General features: G+C 41.4%; 1 protein-coding gene, 1 long non-coding RNA gene and 1 other non-coding gene across 7 annotated transcripts in view; 2 read left to right on the top strand and 1 right to left on the bottom strand.

Moving 5' to 3' along the window:
- Positions 1–24,636, top strand: part of Nav1 (neuron navigator 1) — a 240,125-nt gene that overhangs the window by 167,661 nt on the left and 47,828 nt on the right. The gene's annotated exons all lie outside the window — the stretch shown is intronic.
- LOC141413973 (uncharacterized) lies at positions 10,449–23,900 on the bottom strand. The gene is made up of 4 exons (XR_012439052.1): positions 23,792–23,900; positions 23,118–23,539; positions 18,449–18,710; positions 10,449–11,908 (listed from the first exon to the last, which is right to left on the bottom strand). It is a non-coding gene; the product is annotated as an uncharacterized lncRNA (long non-coding RNA).
- Positions 11,784–11,932, top strand: LOC141414414 (small nucleolar RNA SNORA57). Its single transcript, XR_012439444.1, has one exon. It is a non-coding gene; the product is annotated as a small nucleolar RNA SNORA57 (small nucleolar RNA).

The following is a 24,636-nucleotide window of genomic DNA, read 5'->3' as shown; positions in this document are numbered from 1 at the left end:
AGATATTTCTCGTTGTTACCAGTCTAAGTCTTGGAGATGCCAAATGTTGATAATTGGAGGCCTCCACAAAGGTTTATCCACTTCTAATTAGCTTTGTGACCTAACAGAGGTTACTTAGTCTCTAGCCTCAGTTTCCTTCCCTGTAAAATGGATACAACTCCTGACCTGTCTACCTCACTGGACTATAGTAATGACAGTGAGATATCATGGAGAGTGCTTTAAACAGGAGAACTTTTACAAGGAAATTGTGACCTGTCAAGGTCCCTTCCAGCTATAAGAGTCTCCTGAACTCTAGATTGCTTTTTTTCTTTGGCATCCTTCCTTTCTATCTTAAGGACTCTTAAGGAAGGTGCTATCAGTATAATAGTCTAAACAGTTCCCTGGCTCAGAATGTACCTTCAATTTTTTTTCTTAAGTTTTTAATTGGCCATCCATTTTTAGATTTCTATTCATTCCAAGCTCTATGCCAGTTAGGACGGTATATTTATATATCCTATTTTCGATGGCAATTTGCATAAACATAGACCACTTTTTAAGACTTAATCCCTCTTTTTAAAAACACCCATGTTCGTTCAACTTTCTCTGTTTGATAACCTTGTGCCAACCACTGTGCTGAGTGCTACAGAAACAGAGATGAACCCTAAGGAGCTTACATTTATTTATGTATGGATTCATTCATTCATTCATTCATTCAACACACCCTAGGGAGCACCTCAGATGTCGGGCACAGTGCTGGATACTGGGTAGATAATACTGAGCAGCAAGACAGGACAGACCCTGCATTCACGAGCTTATAGGCTTACAATGAAAACATGAATAAAAGGTAATAAACACATCAATATATTATTTCAAGTCATGACATCTATGAAAGGGAACAGTTGTGGAAGTCTGCAGTCCAATGGAGAAGACAGAATGGAGGAAATTCTTGTGATACCAGGTCATATGTGCAGTAACTGGAAGCACTCAGGAAGGGACCATACTCAAACTAGTCATGGAAGGCTTCCTGGAAGAGGTGGCATTTTCTTTAGGCCTGGAAAAGAAAATAAGATTTTTCCAGAGGAGCAAGAATTCATTATAGCTGAGTTTTTTCCCAGTTGAGAGGTTCTGTGTCATCTTCCAAATCCTCTGCCAAGATCTATCATCACAGTGACTTCTGTCATCATGCACAGTCCAAGTCTGGAACAGAACACTCTGAGTCTGATGATGGCATGAATTTTTCACCACTCAGTGCCACCAGGAATCCTGTCTGGAAGCCCTAGAGCAGGCTATGGTCTTGTTCCCTCAGGACCTGGGTGTCACTGTCATCTCAAGTTAAGTTCATGGAATAATAAACTGTCCTTAGACCATCTGTGCCCTTGACAGTAAAGCAGAGTGAAATCATTCTAGCCCTGCAGATAGTGTACAGAGTGTAAGAATTTACCCTCAGCCTAACTTTGCTGGGATGCTTCAGGAATTTCCTCAACTCTGGGACAGTGGAATCTTAGAAAAGCCTTTTGCTGTGAATACTCTGATTCATCTTGGGGAAGATGAAAACAAATTTTTCTTTGAGAAATTTCTTGCTATGTAGCCCACGCTGGCCTTGAATGCTCAATCCTCCTCTCTCTCTGTGTGCATGTGCACACACACATGCACAACAGCCTGGCCACTGGTCCTTAAAGAGTCAAGAAATGCTTGATGCAAGTGCAAGGCCCTAGGTTGGGATGGAGCTCAGGGGTAGAGCGCTTGCCTAGCAGGCACGAAGCCCTGGGTTCAATCCCAGCACCAAAAAGAAAAGACAAAAAAAAAAAAAATAAGTGCAAGACCCTGAGTTCAAAACCCCAGCACCACCAAAAAAAAAAAAAATGAAATGCTTGCTGTACAAAGAACATAGCAAGTTTGAAATTCCTCAAAAGCTAGTCTTCCTACTTACTGTACTGCACTGCTTGCTGTAGGTGCCATGTGAGTTGTTCGGTAGAGGGAAGTTGTGTACCTTTCTACAGTTTGCTGGGGGACTGAGCCCAGAGCTTTACATGAACTTTACTATCTCCCAGCTACCCTGAGAGGTGGATGGGGAGCACATGTCAAGGGAAGGAAAGTGACTTCCCCTGTTGCAGCCAGTAAGCAGTAGAGTAGAAATTTAAACCTACTTCTAACTGGCTCCACAGCCATCCTCTCTACCATATGCAAGTCTAAGGAGTTTGCTTTTTGCAAATTTGTAAATAACTAAGCTCCCTTTGGGAACAGTCATTTTCTATAAATAGGAGCTGCTAATGAGGTTCCCCAACCTCTGGGGAAGTTGCTTTCCAATCTATCTATTTATATCTGTTTTTCTGTCTTCACTCACTGTGTGCTAGTAGTTTGGTCCAATCGTAAGTTCCTAGAGGACAGGGATTTTATGCAAGTGATGTCCGTGTGGAATTTAGTAATAGTCTTTTGATGATGAACAAAAAAGCTGATAGAATATCATCATAACCTCTCATGTGACAATATAGCTTTGTGGGGTTTTTTTCCTATTGTTTTCCTTTTTTTGTCTTTTTTCCTTTCTTTTAAAATTATTTTCTAACAATACAACTTTGGACATACCATATTTATTCTGTATCCTTTCACACTTGGAGCTGTTCAGATTGGGTGAAATCATGTCTCCTGAAGTACAACAGGGGCAGGAGAGGCAACAAAGAACTTTCTGTGATCAAATATATATTCCTCCTGCTCAAAAAACAAAACAACAACAACAAAAAAATCATACAACAAGGACGTAAGATGGAAGCAAATCCACCAGCAGGTGTTTTAAAATTACCAATTATGTGCCAAGAATTGTGGTAATCACCACAAAGGAAACAAAAGCAACCTTTTCCAATCCACTTTATGATAAGATTGACCTGCGATGGAGTTAGGTTCTGACTTCTGACACCAGGAATAACAGTAGCTGGAAATGGGAGGCAAACAAGCTAGAAATATAAAGGAAGATTTATGTGCGGGTCCAGAAGCAGTGCAGTAGGAAGGCAGTGAGAACGGCATCATGGAAGCTCAAACTGCAGAGAAATGTGGAGGGTGTTCAAGAAGAAAGGAGGCTTTTAGGTACAAAGGAAGGTGGACAGAGAGCTTTGGGCCTGAGATGCACCCTAAGGAGGATTTATGGGGCAGGGGCATCACCAGCAGTGTGTGAAGAAACGGTAACACGGTGTCTTCGCAGTGTTTGATCATTGCTGTCCTCTGTCCTTGTAGGCCCCTGTTCTTGAGGCTGTGCAGCAGTGGCCTCGGGGCATGCACACATACTCCTGTGAGCACGCGTGCTTTCGCAGGAGAAAGCGTTATTTTTCAGGCTTAAAACATTTTCCCATGGATTATTTTAAATTCTTCTATAAGACTGAACTAGACTATCAGATTTTGATCCCTGTGATCTGCCAACTGTGTGATTTTTCAAAGTAGGTTTTTAGCAAGACTGGGACTGGGAGGTATGGCTTCGAGGTAAAGCACTTCCCTAACGTGCAAAGCCATAGGTTTGATTCTCAGCACTACAAACAAGTGGGCCACAAGGAAAACAAATACTTCGAATTTACTCCTGGTGTTACAGGTCTCTGGACCGGTACTGCTACACTCAGTGGCACAGATAGCAGGAGTGTCCCAGGGGATACGCCCTAGACCTTGCTTGGTTGAAAAGCTTTATTGGTGATCAAATCTCTGGAAATGGATGCCTTGCTTGTCTGGAAAATAGTGAAATCCCATGTAGCATTGTGGTATATATCTATGTTCTAGAATCTTGTGCCATTTCTTTCTGTTACATAGATAGACAGATAGATAGATAGATGTGTGTGTACACACACACACGCATACATATGATACCCGTAATTTGTACTCTTTTCCCAATTTAATCCTCTCTCAAATTCTAGGTGATCAGCTCTCTACTTCCCAGCCCTAGGTTGCCAGCCCCGAGTCCCACACTTGTTGCTACTGTATGCTTGGATCCTTCTTCCAGGCTGCTCTCAATGTGGAGAGTTCACAGTGTTCATGATACACTGTAGAATGGTTACCTTTGAGCTATAATAAGCAGTATGTTAATTCATTAATTTTCTTTGTCCTATCATTAACGGGTCTTCCTCCTCCACTTTCATAAGTTAAATGTGAAGGAGGAGGGATAGTAATAACACCAGGTTTCTTTTATTCGTTATAGATGCACCTCAAATTTGCCATTATCTAACAAGTGACTTTCTGTTCTGGCGTCCGCATATGGGAATCTCTGACAGTGCCGTGGTGCTGGGACTGTGGCACGTGGCTTGTGCAGGGTGTTTACAAAGAGAGATGGATTCTGAGCTGCTGCACTTCAGTTAAGGCACCTGGAGCCTAAGAGCCTTCACCAAACTCCGCCCCGGCCTCAGAATCCCGGGGGTAAAGGCAACTAGTCACGTCCTCTGTCTGAGAAACTAGCCATGAGTCCCTTGCAAGAGGGAGGAAATCATTGCTTACTCATGCACAACCTGGTTTAGGAGCTTTCCTGCTATCTGAGAAACTAATTCTGGGAATTTGCACAGAGCTGTTCATTGTAAAAGCAGCTTCGATCCCAGAGTGTCTAAAAGCCCTTGGAAAAAAATTTGCTGTGCCAGGGAGTCAGTGAAGCCTGTAGGAGCCCCCCAAAGAAGTCAGGACTCCTGGGTTTGGTGTCTGGTTTTCAAATAACAGTTTGCTCTGGCAAGGCTCTCAACTACTCCATTATTTCTTTTATGAAGTTGAACTAATTCTTGCTAACTCAGAACAATTCTACCAGTAAAATAATGCCATCCAAGTAAATGCGCCTTCCTTCCTTCCTTCCCTTCTTCCTTCCTTCCTTCCTTCTTTCCTTCCTTCTTTCCCTCCATTCCTACTTCCTTCTTTTCCTCCCTCTTTCCCTTCTACAGGGTCTTGCTATGTAGCCTAGGTTGGCCTGAAACTTGCTGTATAGCCCAGGGTGGCTTTGAACTCACTATCCTCCTGCCTTAGCCAGCTCAGAATTTTTATATCAGCCTCACTTCCTCATCTCCAGCTTTGGCCTTTATATTTAGCAAATAAATTCAGAGGTGAAGCAAGGAGGTGGGATATATTGGAAGCAACAAAGACTAACAGTGGAGCTGTGCCTTCAGCCTTGCAGATTTCACCCTTGTCTTACTAAAGTGGTCCTGGCATCAGATTGGCAGAGCCCTGTGCACCTGCTCTTCTGTATTCCCTCTGTGTGCCTGCTGCACACAGACATGAGCACCCATAGGCCGTTCTCTGCTCTCATGCTGAATGTTTTCCAAGAGCTGTGTGTGTTTATGCCAGTTGAACTTGTATAATTTAATTATTACATAAATTGATGATAGAGAAGTGTAAAAAGAAAGTTGTTTCTATCAAAACTACATTGAAGACTTTCAAAAACTTGAAAAGGTAAATTACTAAAAACTCAGAGGGCATTAGAAAACTCTAGAAGGATTTTGCTTTCAGATTGCCTATGTCATTAAAATCTTGTTCCACCTTAAAGAAACTAATGCTGGATATAATACTGCATGGTGGATAAGTTGTGAAGAGTGGAGTTGAACAGTGGAAGTGTGTTAGGGAGAACTGGGATATGGTACTTTGAATGGGAGGCCCTAAATTCACTGGTGCCTTCTGGGTAATTTTCCATAAAAGACTTACTGCTGCAAGGAGTTTATATGTAAAGAGTGCAAGGAAAGTGCAGAAGGTCCTTCCCCAAAAGTCTTTCAAAGCAGAAAAACATCCATCTGCCTGAATGATTTGGTGTGTTGGTGTTGGGGGAAGAATGACCAAGGTCAGACTCTATGGTTTGAGGGGTGACCAAGTGAGAGGGAGGAGAGAAGAATGGGCAAGTAGACCCTTTCAACCAGAGGAATCCTGTTTTTACCTGCTTTATCCATTGAAGGCTTATGGTAAACATGTCAGGAAAAAGGGAACCTCTTCTTTAAAAATGGGCTTAAAAACTGCAAGGTTGATCTTGAGTCTTTTCTCCTTTCTCTTCATATCCGTGTGAGACTGGTTAGAGGACATATTTTTAATACCCAAGTCATATCTTGTATTCATTCATTTTCAACTCCTTTGGAGTGATAATTGATGAATTTTATATTTACTCAAATTTGACACTTGCTTGATGCCCAGAGGGCTGTCACCTCCAAAGGGTGCCCCATTAGGGGTTTGATGTTCCAAGTCTCAGGCAGGCAGGAATTTTTGGCACAGACCCCTTTGGGAGGAGGGCTGGAGTTGAGAGGACCTATGGCAGGCATCTCCCCTACCTCAGAACAGAATGGAAGAAAATGCTGGATGCTTTTGTTTCTGTCTGTTGCCTTAAGGCATCTTCTTCAGAAACAGAACGGGTTTGATTTTGATTAACTTTCTCTTCTTTTAATTTTACTGTTCCTTCTTTTGACTTCTTTAAGGATTATGCCAAAAGCCCCAGACGGATCCTAAAGCCTCAGAACAGATTTCACTCACAGTTGCCCAAGAAAAGCATGTTAATACCAAAAGTAATTTCCTAGCTAGTCATTTCCTGTGTTTTCAAACTTGTTATTTTTTTCCTAAGATATGTATCTTTAGATAACAAAAACTGTTCTCACTCTTGACCTGGAGGATACGATGTGGCAGGACGTTTTTCTTTTTTCTCCTTTTCTTTTCTTTCCTTTCCTCTTCTCCTCGCCCCCCCCCCCACCGCCCCAATCCCACTACTACTTTTTCTTCTTCTTCTTCTTCTTCTTCTTCTTCTTCTTCTACTTCTTCTTCTTCTTCTTCTTCTTCTTCTTCTTCTTCTTCTTCTTCTTCTTCTTCTTCTTTTCTCTCTCTCTCTGTTTCTCTCTCTCTCTCTCTCTCTCTCTCTCTCTCTCTCTCTCTCTCTCTCCCCCCTCTCCCTCCCTCCTTCCCCCCTTTCTTTCTTTCTTTCTTTTGGCAGACTGTAGCTATGTAGCCCAGACTGGCCTTGAACTCAGGATCCTCTTGCTTCGGCTCTCTCAGTGCTGGGGTTATAGGTGTGTCTCACTGTGCCCAGCTTGCAGGAGGCATTTTGAGGAAAGCATAATAAAAAGGCCCTTCAGAGAGGTGCTTGTCTTGCTGGGTATGTATCTAGGTAGTGTTTATACCCAGCCCATGTTGGAGTACAGTTTTTGGTGCCAAAGTACCTAGAGAACTGATATCGACTTTGCCATTGATTTATTCCATCTAGAGCAAAGCTTCCAACCTTAGTTTCCCTCCCTTTGAAGGAGAATGAAGGACACCAGTAGTTGAAAGATTCATGAATGGATGTGCGATGGTTTGGAGAAAATGAATTTTGGGGGGAGGAGGGGCGGTACTTGGGTTTGAACTCAGGGCCTGTGCTTTCTAGGCAGGAACTGTACCTCTTGAGCCACTCCCCCCGGCCTGAAGGAATGGAATTTTGTCTGAATAGCAAGCACATCAGTAAGGATTTGCCACAGAAATATGCGGTCCATTTTCTTGGGGTGTTGAAAGCTGTAAGTTGTTACAGAAATGGTCAGGAATTCATATTTGCAAAATGCAACAGATTCTTCAATACCTTGTTCTGTAAAACCTGAGTAGGATATCTGCCCTTCACAAATGTTTGGTGAATCTGGCATTTGCAGGTGAGGGTTTGAGAAGTTTAAAACTTTTCAGCTCCCTATTATTCTTTCCTCTATTCATTCTGTATGTCTAAGTGTCATGCCTGGGGCATATAATAAGTGCCTTTTCATTTGCCTGAACACCTGTGTATGGCTTATTTCTAGGGCTTTACTTCATCCACTTATTGATTAAGTATTAAGATCCCTTTTTGTTTTCATTCTTTTTGTTCAAAGCTTTGTAATAGGTGAGAGAGGTGCTTACTTCCACATGCATAAAAAACTCAACCATAAAAACGAAGGTCTTTCACAATGCATTAGCTGGGCTTTTACTCTTAGGCTGACCTTTAACCCTTGTGCACAATGTGTTATTCAGCTGTCCTGTTCTCTGAAGTGAAAACTCTCAGAGCCCTCAACAAAGATATTTCACCGAGAGTAAGCAGCCCATGAACTAAATGACTTAAGATAAGAAGGTGGCTGGTTTTGAAATGAAGATGAAGGCCAAGAGGTCTATAAAAATTACAATGCCTTCCAAGGCCAGATCACTGATTGCCCCCTGCCCCATGGTGGGACCAAAGACTCAACCTTCCTTAAGACCTGATTAAGGAGACAAGCGAGCTTTCTATTCCATGGACTTTCTTAATGGATTTCTTTGGATGAACCTGCCCAGTGTTCCTTGGTAGTATTGATAAAAAGAAGAGTACAGACTCTTAGTTGGGGGAGGAAGCTGTTCAGAATGCATGATTCTAGAGGGCCTCTTGAAAGCACTTCTTTTGAAACCCTTAACCAGCGCTGTTCTCTTTAGAAGTTGTAAGTATTTGTGGGCTGGTTAGTAAGCAGAAAACTTCACAAATAGCACAGGGTTCCAGTCACCTTAGACAAGTGCTAAGAAGGTAATGGATTATAGCTTTGCCTCTCCCCTCCCCCCTTCGTACTGCTCTCTACAAATGTAAGGAAAGACTCAAACTTCTGAACAAGCTTTGGGTGTTAAATTGTAAGGTTGGTTGAGGACAAGGAGACAGAGAGGCGAGGTAGGGAAAAAATCACAGTTTGGTTTACAGACAGAAAAAAATCATTTCTAAGGACTGTGTTCAGAATACTTGCCTGCCAGATGTGCAAAGACATCCAGATTTCCGTGGTGTGAGGAAACTGTTCTTTTAGAGCATCTACCTCACAGTGGTAACTTGTGAATTTTTCCCCCATGAAGTTTTATTTTTGGAGACCACTGTAATTTACGTGCTGGGACCTATTATTAACTGCTAGTTTGATGCTGTTATTGGAAATCTTTACATTAGGAAAGAATGTATGGGTTGTGTTTTAGGGGGAAGGGAGGCTCAAATTAAAGGTTACCTTGTATAGATCTCGGCTCTGTCTAAGACCCGAGAATAGATTGGAAACCCACATCCCCCAAGCAAAGAAAGTTCTGTTGGTTCCTCATGACTGTTTTTCCAAATGAAGAGCATCATGTATCTAAGGGAAAGTGACTATCTCAAAGGAAAAGATGATCATGTAATACTTTTTAAATTGTGTGTTCGGTGCCACTGTCGCCTAAGTACTACAGTTCCTCCTGGGAAACAGAATTGATGAGCCCCCTGCCCTATAAGAACTACAAAATACTTACATTATTTTGTAAGTGTAAAAAGCAGAGGCAGTTGTGCTATATTAAATTTCAGCCCATAATTGGGTAACTAGAGAAGCCTCCTATTTAATTAAATGCCACTATCCAGTGTGTGACAGGAAAATTTAGTGATCTGATATTTGACTGATGTCTGGGAGTGAAGACTACTTAAAGTGCATCCTTCACCTTCAAATGTCCTTATTAGAGAACGGGATTGTGGTCAGGTTTACCTGAGTACTGCTTCTCCTATGAATGAGTCCTTCAAATGGTCAGTTCTCAGCTCAAAGCACTGTGCTTTCATTGTCCAATTTCCCCCTTAAATGTTTCCCCCTGAAATGACAAGGCTTCAGGCTTTCGAGAAACTCTGAGAGGTCAAACAATTTTACACACAAATTCTGTTTCCACCCTGCCATGTTTAATCACATGGAAAGGCTTTCCAGAAACACATTGGGCGAAGAATAAAGGATCGGCTTCTATTTGATGGGTAAATGTACAGGGTTATTGATGTTAAGCTAAAGTTGTGGCTAATGAGGTCCTTGTCTGACTTTCCCAACTGTAGAACTCACACTGCAACTATTAAACTCTTTCCCAGAAATAGGTAGATCGTTTGATGGCAGATGAATGCCCAAAGAGGAGAGACATTGAAGGAAAGCTAGTATATACAATTGTTTTAAAGAAAACAATCAGTGAATGTTTTCCCATACTTCTTCCTTTCCTGCCCCAGACCCTGTAGTCTTCTCTAACCATGTCTGTTCTAGGGAAAGGGTGAGCCTTTTATTTAGTCATTCAACAAGTATTTATTGAGACTACTCCAAGCCAGACCCTTCTACCCAACCTCTTACTCTATACAGGAAGAAATTCTCCCAATAGATTTGCCAGTGGGATGGAAGGGACTCTCAAGGGACTAAGCAGAAGAAGACCAGCTCAATGGGTAGCATGCTTGCTTTGCAAGCATCAAGCCTTGAGTTCAAACCCCAGTCCCACCGGGGGAAAAAAAATTTATACTTGTTCAAGCCCCAGTGAAGAAGAAAGAAAAGGAGGAAGAAGGAAGAAGAGGCCAAACAGGGGGAAGAATTTCAAGAAGTGACTGACAGTGTTGAATGTAACTCAGAAATCAGCAAGGTAAAAAGTCCTAATTGGATTAGCAATGAATGCAAAAAGTCCTAATTGTAGGTCATTGGTAGCCCTTGCCAGAGCCATTTCAGTGAAACAATGGGAATGAAAGGCAAGTTCTAATGAGCGGAAGCAAATGTGAATAAGGTAGAGATGCCACCCAGGCAGTCAAAAGGGCAGAGAGTAGCTTCAAATGGAGCTGGAAAGTTCCCTCCTTGTGGCTAGTGGGTGATGAAACAGCAGTATGGAGCTAAGCATAACCATTGCTTGCTCTGCCTTTGTAAACCTATGATATAAGTTAAAAAGTTATATTTTGAGTTATACAGGATACAATTTCAGTTTATCCTGTTATATTAACTTAAGCATTTACTTTACTTTTTCTTAATTTTTTTGAGACAGGGTCTTGCTTTGTAACCTAGGAAGCGCCTGCTTCCTCCTGAGCGCTCAGATTACAGGCACATGTCATTAGCCAGTTTTTTTCCAATAGGAAAATAACCTATTTCTACATGTATGACGGACTCTCCAAATACAGTTAGCAATAAATCCATATGAATAATTTGTTCATGCAGATCAGTTATTCCAGAATGTTAAAGAAAATGTATTATTACATAGAATGTTTTTTCAAATGCCAGTAACAAACAGAGGAATGACTTTAGATACTTTTAGACACAACATTAAAGAAACCACTGCTTTTAGGTGTCAGTAATCAGAATTCCGAGGAAAGACAACATGTTAATACCCTGCCTTAAATATTGCTCAGTTGAGATTTTGCACACAACACACTTATAGTTTTCAGCAACACTAGAATCAACAAAAACTTATTCTAGCAAAATAAAAAGTCAGTCTTTTACATAAGAATATTTTAAAAGTAAAATGGGAGATAAACTTTTTTTTTTTTTTTTTGGTGGTACTGGGGTTTGAACTCAGGGCCCCACACTTGTTGGGCAGGCGCTCTACCACTTGAACCACTCTGCCACCCCTTTTTTGTGTTGGATATTTTCAAGATAGGGTCTTTCAAACTAGTTGGCCTCAAACTGTGATCCTCCTGATCTCTGCCTCCTATAGCTAGGATTACACGTGTGAGCCACCGGTGCTCTTTTTTATTTAATTTAGTTTTGTTGTTACATGCAGGGGCAGTTAATAACTATTAGCAATGCTACAGGGTAGGAACTAGACTAGATTCCATGGTCAGCTACAAACTGAGGAATAACTTGTATTCTTCATTTTGTGAATGTGTGTGTGTGTGTGATTTGTTTCTGTTTTTGAGATGCGGTCCCACTGGGTAGCCCAACCTGGTCTAGAACTTGAAATCCCTCTTGCCTTTGCCTCCTGAGTGCTGGGATTATAGATCTTTACCACCACACCTGGCCTTAATTTTATTTTATTGTGAGACTATAACATAAGAGTCATGATGGTATGATTTGTGTGATTTGGCAACTAATGAACTAGAAACATTGATTCTTATACGTAGGGAAAGACCAAAAAAGGTGAAAATCATTAAAGGGGGTCCTCCTTTTCTTGGCAGGGATTGGGTGTGTGGTCCCACTTCCTGTTATGTATGGAGGCAGAAGGAAAGGGCTCCATCCTTCTTGGTGCCATGTCTTCGGTGCCAGCGGCTTCCAGTTCGCCGGTTCTATCCTCAAACGCCAAGACACAGGAAAAAAAGGGAAAAAAAAAATCATTAAAGGGAACTCATTCCTTAGATATGGAGTGGAAAAGATCCTAAGAGGAAAAAAAAATTTAATTATGGGAAGTAAGTAAAATAACTCCTGAATTAAAAAGTTGCCTCATAACAACTGCTAGGAAGCAATGTTCTAAGAAACAGACTGAAAACGAAGGAAAAAAACACATGTGAGCGCAAGGCAGTACTTATATAAAACTTCTCATGTATCTTTCTAGTTTACCTAGTCTAGCACCATCACCATATTTTCAGACATTTTAAACTCCTAGTTCCCTGACACTTCATACTGCCTTGTTAACTCTGGAACAAAACTACTTTACCAACTCTTCATATCCTTTCAAGTCTTTCTAACAAATGCCCACCTAGGGCCCTAGAAGTATCTTGTAGACTTCTGCATTTGATAACTAAACATTTGACCTGTCTGATGAAACAGGCTGATGTTATCCTGCATTGTTGCCAAGCAGGGGAGACTGTCCAAAGCAGTCTTAATAACGCCAAATCCCCACTTCCTTGCTGGTTAGCTTTTTAGTCAGTATTTTGCCTTCTCTTGACTCAATATGTAGAAATTGTCTACATTTTTACCCTGAAGAAAAATTCCTTCTCCAGATCAGTATGTTTTCTCTCCTAAGACATTCAACATTTCTTACTCTTTCTCCAGGGATTTGAAAAGGGCACAAAACTAACAAGCAATTCTTTTGTTTCTTTTTTTAATCCCCACTTTGTCTATCTTTGTGAATTGATCAGAAGACTTTCTCTCTTGGCCCCAAAGTTTTCCTTCTGTGGTGACAATAATAGCACATCTGACACAAAAGTATGTTAAAGCAAGCTCACCAGAAACACGTAACTGCTATTCCAACAAATCCAACACCTGGTTCTTAACACTCCCACAATGTCAGAATATTCTGACAAAGAAGTAATCACAGAATCTCTGTCTAGCAACCTGCCCCTGTGGCTTGCCTTTTATGTTAGATGGGCCATTGGACTTCTGAAAAAGCAAGTTGTCCTTCAGATCCCTGAAGGGAAGTTTTTAAAGGCTTCTTTCAGTTTCCATGTTGAATATTATGTCTTGATATAGACAGCTCACACAACATTGAAGTTCATATCATAAACTATATATTCACTGGTGTCATCAAACGACATCCTCTGGGCCTATAATGGCAGCACTCAGGAGGTGAAGGCAGGAAAATTGCAAGTTCAAAGCCAGCTTGAGCTACATAGTGAGACCCTGTCTCCAAAAAATGAAGTCATTCTCCAGAATCAGCTGACTAGGCACATCTGCCATTAACGTGGGAAAATATTCTCAGTTCATTCGTTTTCATCCAGCAAGGCACAAGAAATCTTAACGGTGGCCCTTGGATGAACCACCTCTTCTGCACTGGGGATGGGATCTCAAGAGCTCCCTCATGTCCGTGTCTACCCACGAGCCTACTCCATCACTATCTTATTTTTTGGCCAGACTTGTCTACCCAAATCTGGATGCTCCCTAAATTAGCCTCTGGATTTTGCACCTCTATTCAAGGTGAACACAGACCTCAGAGCTAAGAAAGCCAATAGGAGATCACTCTGGATGATGATAGACAAGTGGAGAGGAAGCCAGTGGGTGGGACTTCCTCTCACAAAGCTGAAGCAAGGAATGGCTGCCAAGTTGACACCAAAGACTAAACTTCAGAGAGCCAGAGGGTTGATGACTTTGACTCTGAAGACTAATCCAACCACTGCCTTCCCCCGCCCAAGAAAAGACAAGGCTGTCAAAAGTGAAAACATCATTGGCATTTACTTGGTGGACCTAAGGATGGTAGAATAAGGCTTGGTGTGGATGACACAGCCAGTTTCTGGAGGTCATGGAAGGCATTGGCAGCACCCACATGTAAAGTGACCCCTGTTGATTCACCTCATCTCCCCCCCAAGGAATACAGAGCACCTCCCCTGAGCCACGTGCCTCAATACAGTGGGCCCACTAGTGGGGACTCATCCAGGATTTCCTCCTCTCAGCCATGAGAGAGTGGTTTTTGGATTCTTACCCATGAGTTAATTGCTAAGACTTACTTTGGCAAAGCAAGGTCTCGAAGATTGAATTTAAGAATCAAAGGCTAAGTAGAATTCTCTAAGTTTTCCTAGAGGAAGATGCTGGAATGGAGCAGTCCAAAAAGAATGACCGACCCAAGTCAGTTAAATTATCAGTGCTGCTCTCTGACAGACACCTCAGGAACAATTGGTTTTCCACCCATTCTACTGCAGTCATGTGATATTGAGACTATTTGTGGTGATCGTATTTAAGAATGTGCACTGCTTTGTCTCTAGAAACCGTAAAAACCAGTTGTAGCCTACAGTTGTATCCTACAGTTTCTTTTTGCTAAAGCCCTTCCTGTAGTTACTAAGAGCATGTTGCTCCAAGCAAATTGTGTTTTGGTTTGCAGACTTTTTGAGGCCTGGGAACTAACCTCATTTCTTTTTTACAATTCTAAATCCCAAATGTCAGTAACTACTGAGGACCGGTGTAAAAGTGACAGAACAGACACAAATTAACTTTGACCTGGAGACCACCTTTTAAGCAAAGAGCCCCTGGAGATGCACAAGTGGTCTTCGTCCTCCAGTGGAACCCCATTTGGAAAGCTGTCAAAGAATGCACTACAGAAGTGATGCCCAAGGGTCCCCAGTGATCCAAGTAAATGCCTAACTTGCTTTTGCTGTTACGTGACCACCCCGACTTCAGTTCTCCCTCTCCTCATGGTCATATTTATACTATATGTGGTGCTTAGAAACAGACAAATTTATCGCCATGGGACCTTGCTCGTGGGACTTCACCTGTTTTAAGTTTCAGTTCTCTTATATGTAAAATATCTATCTCGGGATTAATATGAAGACTAAATGAGGTTGTACACATATGTATAAGTGCTCAGAAAGTGCTTGGAATATCTAAATGCTGGGCATATGGTAACTGTTGTTTTAATAGTGATACCTGATGATATTCACAAAGAAAAATAAGATTACAGAATTTGCACTGATTAGCATAAGTATGGCAACCCCCCTAGAAATAGAATGTAAACTGCATGTTCTTTTGACAAAAGCAGGCGCTAGATCATTACAGGGGTAGCATATTGGGCTGAGGATGTAGCTCAGTGATAAAGCATTTGCCTAATGTCCACAAGGCCCTGGGTTCGATCCCTAGCACCAAAAAAACAAAACAAAAAAGGCAGCATATTAAAAATGCCTTCAATAGTGAGTACTTATGAAACGCTGGGTTTCCGAAGTACAAAGAGTCTCCTGGTGCGAGCTTAGAAAGACGACCAAGAAATGAGTGAACTGACAACTGCACAGACTCCACAGACTTCAGTGGACCATCGCCCATGACTCATACTGGATAGCATGATACAAAAATCTTGAGTCTTTCTTAGTATTGTGTGATTGCCTTTTCAGGTTTTAAATTATTTAAGGTTGTTTCCCAGAAAGCTGTGAGTCTTTTTAGTAAAACTGCAGGCTTTTCTCTGATTAAGTGCTAGACAATACTTGTCCAGCAACACAGAGGTTACATTGGTTAGGCCTGACTGGATGGGCAAAAACAATAGCTAATGTTGAGTCAGATCCCAACCTGATGATTAAGTGAACAGCAACTTCCCACAAAGTAGTCTGAGACTTTTACGCGGATTGCTTTGCTACAATGGAAATCCTGACAGTTGAATCCACATATCAGAAAATGTTCAGTGACAAATTGATGTGTGTTCCTAAACGCTCCTACTTTCTCACGACTGTTTCTCTTGAAATAATGATATCAGGGTGCCAAATGAGGAGTTCAGTAAGCTTCCCCAGAAACAGACTGATAAGCCTCCCTTTTACCACTCTGGAGCTCCTTTGAGGCTTCAGGTTATAGTTCCTTGTGGACAGGTAAAAAGAGAAAACTTGTCATCTCGTACTTCTACCCCTATGGCCACTACCATGTGATTGATATTTTTATCTTGGAATTTAAATGAGGATGAGTATCAAAGGAGTTGGAGAAGTTTTGGGAATGTAGAAAAGTCACTGAGGTAAGCATTTCAAATTAATCCTTGTAGGTTTTGCAAAGACTGTATCAAAAAACTTTATATAATCCGGAAAATGTCCTTTTATTTTACTTATGACCCTCCCACCAGCCTGAGATATTTATTTTCCTCTATATTTAGTAAAAGGACAACAACTGGTTTTGCATGAGCTGCATTTGACTTGTATTAGAGAAACATTCTTCATTCAAAGTTGTTCACTTAGTTTCTCTGGAGACATGTCAAGAGGGTGTGAATTCCTGAGAGAAGTGGTTGCATTTTTAGTGGATTGGTTTCTCGGTGTTATTTTTGAAATGGAAAACAAGTAGCTTAACTTGCAATAAATACTTCAATAATTGAGTGGTTATGATAAATCCATGGGCTTGGGTAACTTTCTATTTGTGTATACCACAAAGTGTCGTACTGTCACATCTCTTGCCTTTGTGCTGAATAGAGCACATCCCCTGTGCTCAAGTCTCTGGCCTCTGGGTCTCTCCGCAATATGGCGCCATGTCGTTCACTACATAGTATGCAGACAGACAGACTTAAGGAATTAGCGTGCAATATTTTTCTGCTTAGGTTTTTCGGATTTTGTTTGTTTCTGTTTTGCTATCTTTCCTTTTTGCTGTTCCTTGGTAGAGTGAATGTGGACAGGATTAAGGTAATGATGAGCGGAAAAGCTTGACGGTTCATCAGCCTTTCATTTAGTGTCAACATATAAAGCTTTTTGACTGAACAAGGAAGCTTAGTGAATAGAAAAAAGGCAATTTCCGCCATGTGGCAATGCTCAGGTAGAGGTCCAGCATTGGAAACTGGACTTTTATTTAATACAGTAAAAGAGAAAAAAGGTGATAATGGAAATCCAGGGATTCTGGAGAATGTGAGAATGCTGAAGTGTGATACAAAGAAGTCAGAAAGTGTGTGTGAGGGGGAGTGATGTGTTCAGAGGGAACCCTGGCAGTTGATTTGGTTTGTGGTGGGGCGCTTCATCCTGTGAAGAGTAGCTCACAGGCTAGAGGTGTTTATTGCCAGATCAGCATTTCACACCAGCAGCCTGGCCTGAAGCTCTTGGAGCTGCCAGGAACTGCTCAAAGTTGCACAGGTTCTTCAGCCAAGAGTATGAATGGAGGGCCTGGTTCCTATCCCTCTGACTTCTTTTGATACTTACTTTGAGCTAACAGGCTGATGTGAGATCTGAAGATGGATGGCGACTTGTTAATATCAAGGACTTTTATTTGTTGCCATATGTGTGACAGGCGCATATGCAGGACATATGCACGGTATATATGATTTTTTCCAACCTATCTATGTAGCAGGATTTATGTTTCTGACTAAAAAGAGGTTTTGCTTTTGTCAACCCTACATAAATCATTCTAAAAGTTACAAAGATGTTTGAATCCCATCCTACTTTAAAGCATTGCCGGCTTCCATAATGGAGGATTGGCAGCAAGGTGCAAGCAACATTAATGTTTCTTTCCTTCTTTTCTTCCTCTGTTCCCCCCTCCTTTTCCTTGAGTCAAAACTGAGCCAGGGGCTGGGGGGAGATAGAGGGAACTGAGTCAGTAGAACTGCTGGCAGAAAAAAATCTTGTTTTGACTTGTAAACTGAGCAGGTTAGATCAGAAAGGCCCTAGAAGAGATATAGAAGTGGAAATACAGGAGGTCATTCTCAGTCCACAGTTGCTTTTTCAGCCAAGACTTGTCAGCTGAAGAACTGTTATTTCTTTGAGTTCTTAAAAGGATCTTTTTTTTTTGGATCTAGCTCCAGGGCTGGCAAACTTTGGCCTCCTGGGCCAACTCTGGTCCATTGTCTGTTTTTGTATGGCCCACAAAATAAAAATGCTTTTACGAGTAAAGTTATGTTGAAACATAGCTGCATTCATTTGTTTATGTATTTTCATGCTGCACTTGCACAGTGGATCCAATGGCCCACAAAGCCTAAAATATTTACTGTCTGGACCTACATGGGAAATTAGGCCCTTAACCGGAACCTTTCCTACTTTTTAGAGTACTGTCCGTTGCTTCTTTATTTCCCTACTGGCTTGGAAAAGTGATGCAAACACTCTTACATCATTTGGGAATTGTGCTTCCTAAGAAAACACCCCAGGAGGAATGTGGGGAGGCAGCGGGGGAGGGAACAGGAAGTATCTCATGAAATTTTAAGTCAAATGTCAGTCTTATCCCTTTCCAAAAGTCTGTAAAGTGGGACATCTACATCGGTTTTAGAGAGGAACATGTTGGTTGTAGACAGAACTAAAAAGTTTTCCTCAAGACTTTTTCCTTCCTTTTTTGGTTGAGACAGGGCTTCACTGTAGCTAAGGTTAGCCTAGAACTCTCCATCCTTTCTGCATCAGCCTCCCAAGTACTAGAATTATAAGCATGTACTGCCATGCCCAGAAAGATGTTTTTCTTGACCAAAAATTAAAATCATTTTCTCTGTTCAGCTTTCTCAACATTTTAGTCAGTAGAAATGGAGTTACCTCTTTCCACTTGAGGACAGAGTCCAAAACAAGTATACTGGTTCAACTTTAGTCATGAAGAGTAGTACAGGTAGAAGCACATACTCAGTATTCCAGAGCCTGCTCCAAAGATGCCTTTTTATCCCTTGAAGGTGAGTTTGATGGCCTCCACATTTATGAAGAGAGAGTTCCAGTTATCTTACAGTCTTTGAAGGATTTCAATTTCCTGACTTGGAAACATTCGAGCAGGCAAGGAAGGTGCCTTGTTTTTTCATTCCTACCCCTGTGAAAGAAGTAGAGGAAGGGAAAGACTTGGGACAGGCAAACAGGGAAATCTCTGAAATAAGAGAAAACTCAAACAAATTATGGCCAGCAGAGTCAGCATTCCTCACTCACAGTTGGTCCTAATTAGGGAGACTCCCGTTGAACACTCAACTTTCTGCTCTTTCTGCTTTGCTCAGGCCCTGCCAGCTGACATGGCAAAGCTGTAGCCCACATCTTGGAAACAGTCTCTCATGTCTTCCCTTATATTCTCACTTCTCTGTCTCTCCCCTACTACCCTGCAATTACCCTTTCCCATGTTAAGATCCCAATAAAATACATTGATACCTCTAATCCAATTACATCTATTGCGTTCCACAAACTGCTAACCAAGCTGCTTGCAGAGTTGGATAACTAACTGTGTATCGTGTCATTAGGGCAGCACACATAGAACCTGATTTCATCACACAAAGATGGAATTTCTCTGGGATTGTTGTGCTGCCAAGTCAAAGCAGCAGCGATAATTTCTTCCACTTTGCTTGACTCTTTGACTTTCTCAGTCTGTAGCTTCTACTGTGCCTAGCTGATAGGGTATTTTATTTCAGCCATCATGATCTGTGGTAGTATAATCAAAAGCTTGGTGTTATCAAATCTCTGAATTGAAAACTAACATGGCATCAGGGATGTGGTCAAGATCCAGTGTAGCCCAAAGGGAGTATTAATGTGAAAATAAGTAAGCTAATTTTTATCACTCAGTGATTGTGGTAGTCTGCTCAGGTTGTCATCACAAAATACAACAAGCCAGGTGACTTAAATACTAGAAATTTATTTTCTCACAGTCCTGAAGGCTAGAAGTCCAAGATCAAGGTGCATCAGGGTTGGTGTCTGATGAGACCTCTTTTCCTGCCTTCTCACTGTGTTCGCACCTGGTCTTTCCCTTTGTGCAGTACTGAGAGAGAGCTCTCTGGTCTCTTCCTCTTCTCATAAGTACACCAATCCTATCAGAGTAGAGCCCCAACCTTATGGCTTCATTTAATCTTAATAACTTCCCTAAAGGCTCTATCTCCAAACACTGTTCAGCCATTGGGATTTAGGGCTCCAGCCTGAATTTTAAGGGAACATAATTCAGTCCATAACAATATTTGGGGTTTAAGGATGAAGTTCAATGATAGAGCATCTTCTTAGCAGGCACAAAGCTCTGAGTTCAATCCCCAGCACCAAAAAAAAACAAAAAAAAAGTTTTAAGTTTTAAAAGCTCACTTTACCTTGGGACAAAAATAACCTACATGAGTCATCATGTTGTGAGGCAAGATGAGAATTTAAAAAAAATGTTTCTGGGTCACAGACACATTTTAGAATCTGAACGTGTGATCAGATACCAGAATATTGAACTTATGCCCAGAATTCTGTATGTAACTTACAAGGCATTAAATGTCCCATGCTAGTAGACTTGATTCTCTCTGAAAACATTCTTCTCAAGCTGATCATGGCTCAGATGATAGAGTGCTTGCCTAGCAAGATCAGGGCCATGAGTTTAAACTCCAGGACTGGCCAAATAAGTAAGTAAAAGCATTCTTCTACCACTGGCTTTGTGGCACCTGTCCAGAACAGACATAGAAGCTGGTGGCTTTTTTCTAAGGACTGGGCCTATGGTCCTACTGCCGCCACTAGACCTTATAGGAAGGAGAGTGAGCTCAAGTGGAATGCTGAATGTGGTTAGAAATTCAGCTAAGAAGAGCTGAAGTGAACTAAAGTTGGGACCAAGCAGACAGAGGTTTTCTTACTGTTTTGTTACAATCTCACGTCATCAGAAATAACAGTAGAAATGCTCTATGTGTGCATTGGGGTGGCTTTTTATATTCTTGGTGGTGTACTGGCTGTGTGTTTATTTACACTAATTCCTTTCTAAATGACACAGGGAACTGTAGAAATTATAGTCACTGTAGAAATTATAGCCAAGTGACTTAAGAGAAAAAGCCAACAATGGAAATCTATGACTTCAGAATTGAACAGAATGACCAAAGTACGGTAGAACATTGGGACATACTTTTTTTCAGCTTTCCTTTTAACTGGGCTTGAAAGGAAAGTAATTAGGAAATATTTCCCAAATCAGTAGAATTAATCTTTACAATCTTCCCATTTGGGTCTAAGTAAGAATTCATCCTTAGATGTGGCAACAGATACCCTAAAATGGTGGGCTCCAAAATTGTAGTGACCATTTTCTCTGATTTTTTAGTAGTTCCAGTAATGCCATGTAACCACTCTGTATTTGAGGATCCCTAGCCCATTGTCCATTCATGAAATTAGCCTCAGCAGTTGAGAGTTGAATAAATTAATCAGATCTGTGGTTCAAACTGGAGTTTAGAAAGTGTCTTTAACAAGTTACTGAAACAGTTTTCTTGAAGAATTCTAAAAGCATGAACTTACTGCCAATAAATAAGAGGGCCAAATAGATTTTCCTAATTGTACACATCCTCCAATTTCATATAAGATTCTGATTGCCTTGTTCTTTAGAATCCCTTCTTCTCAGTGATCCTTTACTTTTCATTAAGACTTGACAAACTATTAGTTCAAAAAAATTTACATTGGCTCCTTCTCTGCTCCACCCTCTCTTCCTCTAAATCTCTCACTCTATGCAATTCAGCCTTTTCCTCCCATTGCTTGGCTTTTTTGGCCAGATCAGGCTGGGTTGCTGTGATCTCTGCCAAACCACAGACATGTAATGAAGCAGACACTTTACCCTCCTTGGCTCTTGGAGTTCTCTGAGACCACATGGGGCTGAGGGGCAAGAGAGGTTACTGACTTTAAGAACTTTGGCAGTTTCTCTAGACGGTCTTGATGTACTTTCAAAGCTGAGCATCGTGAAATTTCACTCTTAATTCTCCCATTCTCTTTAAAATCACTAATCCTTTTTAACCTTTCAGTGCTTTCTGAGGACTGTGGCTAATAATTCTATGTGTGCTCCTACATTTCTACCATATTTGGTACCATGAAGAGAAGAATCAGATGAAGTTCAAGTGCAGACCGTAGTCTTTTCAGGTCATGGGCCAAATTGAACTATTTTAGCAGCCACTAAACTCCAGTTCTTCAAAGCTGGCATTGCATTGACCAAAAAGTTTCCTGTTTAGGATGGCACTTTCCAATAGAAATGTGAAGCAAGCCACATATGTCATTTTAAATTTTCTAATAGAAACATTTTTAAAAGGTAAGATTATAGCACATCTTATTTAACCCAATAATCTAGAATGTTAAAATATTATCTTAATGTTTAACTAAAATAGAGATTATTAAGATATTTTACATTCTTTTTTTTTTTTTCCAACCAAGGTTTTGAAATCTTATTGTATTCTCAACTGGGACTAGCCATATTTCAAGTACTTTTGGGGTGGGGGAGCAGTACTGGGGTTTGAACTCAGGGTCTCACGCTTGCTAGGCAGGCACTCTTACCACTTAAGCCACTCCACCAGTACTCAATAGCCTAATATATCTAGTGACTACAATATTAACACGGATCTAGACCATCATCTTGTTAATAAAATAGAACAAGGGAGTCCACTTGGTGCAGGGGCCAGAAATGGACCATCACTGGCTAATTGTCCTGTTAGGAACCCACATGTGTATGGCTGACTGGGTGACCCTGGGGGAGGCACAGATTGACTCTCAGCAAAGTGGCTCACCTCCAGGAATGATCTGAAGAAAGTAGAGATGATGAATTAGGAGTAAAATATCTTTGGAAGGTTGGGTTGAGGAGAGTCCCAAACATGTTCCCTTGTTCAGATGTGTCAAACTAGGGTAAAGCTGAGGCAAATTGTCATTTGTCTCAGATTATAGTAGGAACTTGGCCTCGTTCCTACTAAGAGTTTAGAATCCCTTACCAGACATAGATAGAAAACAAGAGCTAAATAAAGTGTAAACCAAACACGAAAATAAACATATTTGATATTGAACTATTTTTTTACCTATAGGTCTGACAATTCCATATGGTTTACCCTATTCCATCCATCATTCATTGCAAGGGTATTCTTAAAGTAGTGAGCAAAGACAGCTGTATCTTAACTCTAACCTGGTATAATTCCAAGAAAGTTCTGGAAATTTTCAAAACCAGAGCAAGTATCAGGAACGTATACTTGCTGAAGTATACATTCAGTGAATGTACACTCACTGAAGTCATCCCCATTCACTTCTAGCCAGTAAGACTAGCCTCCTCAAGAGGAAAGATTAATTTTTATTCTGTATGTATGTAATTGTAACTTAGGGTGATCCACATCCAGCTTTTTCTCATCCCTGACCCCTTAAAGCACCAAGAATAATTTGACTTAGATGTCATAAGATTCCCCTAGCTCTAGAACCGTCCAATGACAGTCTTGTCTAAAATGCAAGCATTAGGAAAATGGATATTCTGGCCCCTGGGCCAGGCTGACCTACTTACCTTGGCTGTCCTGTGCGCTCAGTCTGTGGGTCTAGTTCACACTTTGTTATTGTCTGTTAAACTGACGTTTGCAGACCACCACCCATCAACTCCAGCAGATGGGACAAAATCAGGAGTTGTAGCTGTTGGTGATCTTTTACCTCTGTGTCCCATCTGCTCTTCGTATATTTGACAGAAGACATACGTATCTTGTTGGTGCAGTGATGGAAACTGAAAAACCTTCAGACTCCAACTCTTGCTTCGTTTCATGATTGGTTTGGAGATTCAGTTCCCTGAACTTGAGTACATTGCAGCGAAACAACTACTAGCTGTCTTAGAACCTTGTTTCCAGTTTAGGTACTAAGGATAGTTCTTCTCTATTCCAGATGGGAAAGCAGGAAGACCTAGGTCTCTCCTGGAAATTCCAGTTCCATAAACTCTACCTGTGAGTAAAAATAATTCAGAGAGAAAGGAAAGCTTTTTATATCCAGCCTATTGTACTGAAGATATTTCTCCTCTTAGAGGAGAAAGTAAAGTTCCACATACACCACTCTTACCCATTAAGAGTGAGAAATTTGGTTACTAATTCACCAGGTCTGTATACACTAGACAGGAGATTCAGTGTTCACATCTTTTGAACTTTTGGGAACCATGCTGTGTCAGAGAAGCAGTGGGATTTTTTCCTACATACTCACAAGCTAGTCCACCCTTCCAGATAGTTAGCCCACACCCTTGGTCCTCTGGCTGCCTGTAGGATCCCTTAGCCATTCCAGTTCCATGGAATAGCTGTACACAAAATGTGGGGAGCAGACAGTGTGAGAAAAGTCTGGGAGGGGTGGCCAGTCCTAGCCAAGAGCTATGTGAACGTTGGTACTTTTCCCAGAGGGGAGGAGTGTTCCCTGCCCCGTGCACTGCCACGTGTCCACACAGACACAGACAGGGCAGTGTTCAGTGGAGCTGGCTTCTCACAGTCCCTCTTTTCATCCTGTGAGGAGGGGGGTGCACCAGAGTGTTGCTTAGACTGTGCTATCAGTGCTAGGAAGTGGGCAAGAGAACAAGAAGAGCAATCAGTTGCCATTCTTACAATTTAGATGAAGCGTTTGTTTATTCTGGGGCACTCAAGGGGCTTATTTATTGAAAGGGATGGTGTAGCAGCACAGTACCTAATTCTTACCCTAATAACAGGAGTAATCTGGATAAATAACAGGAGCATCTGGATAAAATACACAGGTATAGCACACACATAGATACACACATACATGGATGCAAAGTATTCTAATTGAAGTAAATTCCGGATGCAAGTAAGCTGTGCCTAGGTCAGAAGGAATAAGGAATGCATGGCTGTTTTCATCCTCAAAGTGTAGCAAGAGGAAGAGCAAACCCCCCTGAAGTCCACTTCTGGACTTCAGAAGCAGAAGACCACCTGTGGCCTGGCTATAAGAAGCCCTAATCGCAGAGCAAGTGCATGTCCAGTCACGCCTATTTCTTTCCCACAAGGCCTTTCCTAAGTACACTGTAGCAGAATTAAAGACTGAGGGCA

This window comes from Castor canadensis, chromosome 11 (genome assembly GCF_047511655.1).
Source record: "Castor canadensis chromosome 11, mCasCan1.hap1v2, whole genome shotgun sequence".
NCBI lineage: Eukaryota > Metazoa > Chordata > Mammalia > Rodentia > Castoridae > Castor > Castor canadensis.
Note: the sequence above shows the minus strand (reverse complement) of the source record. Positions and strands in the feature narration are given on the sequence as shown.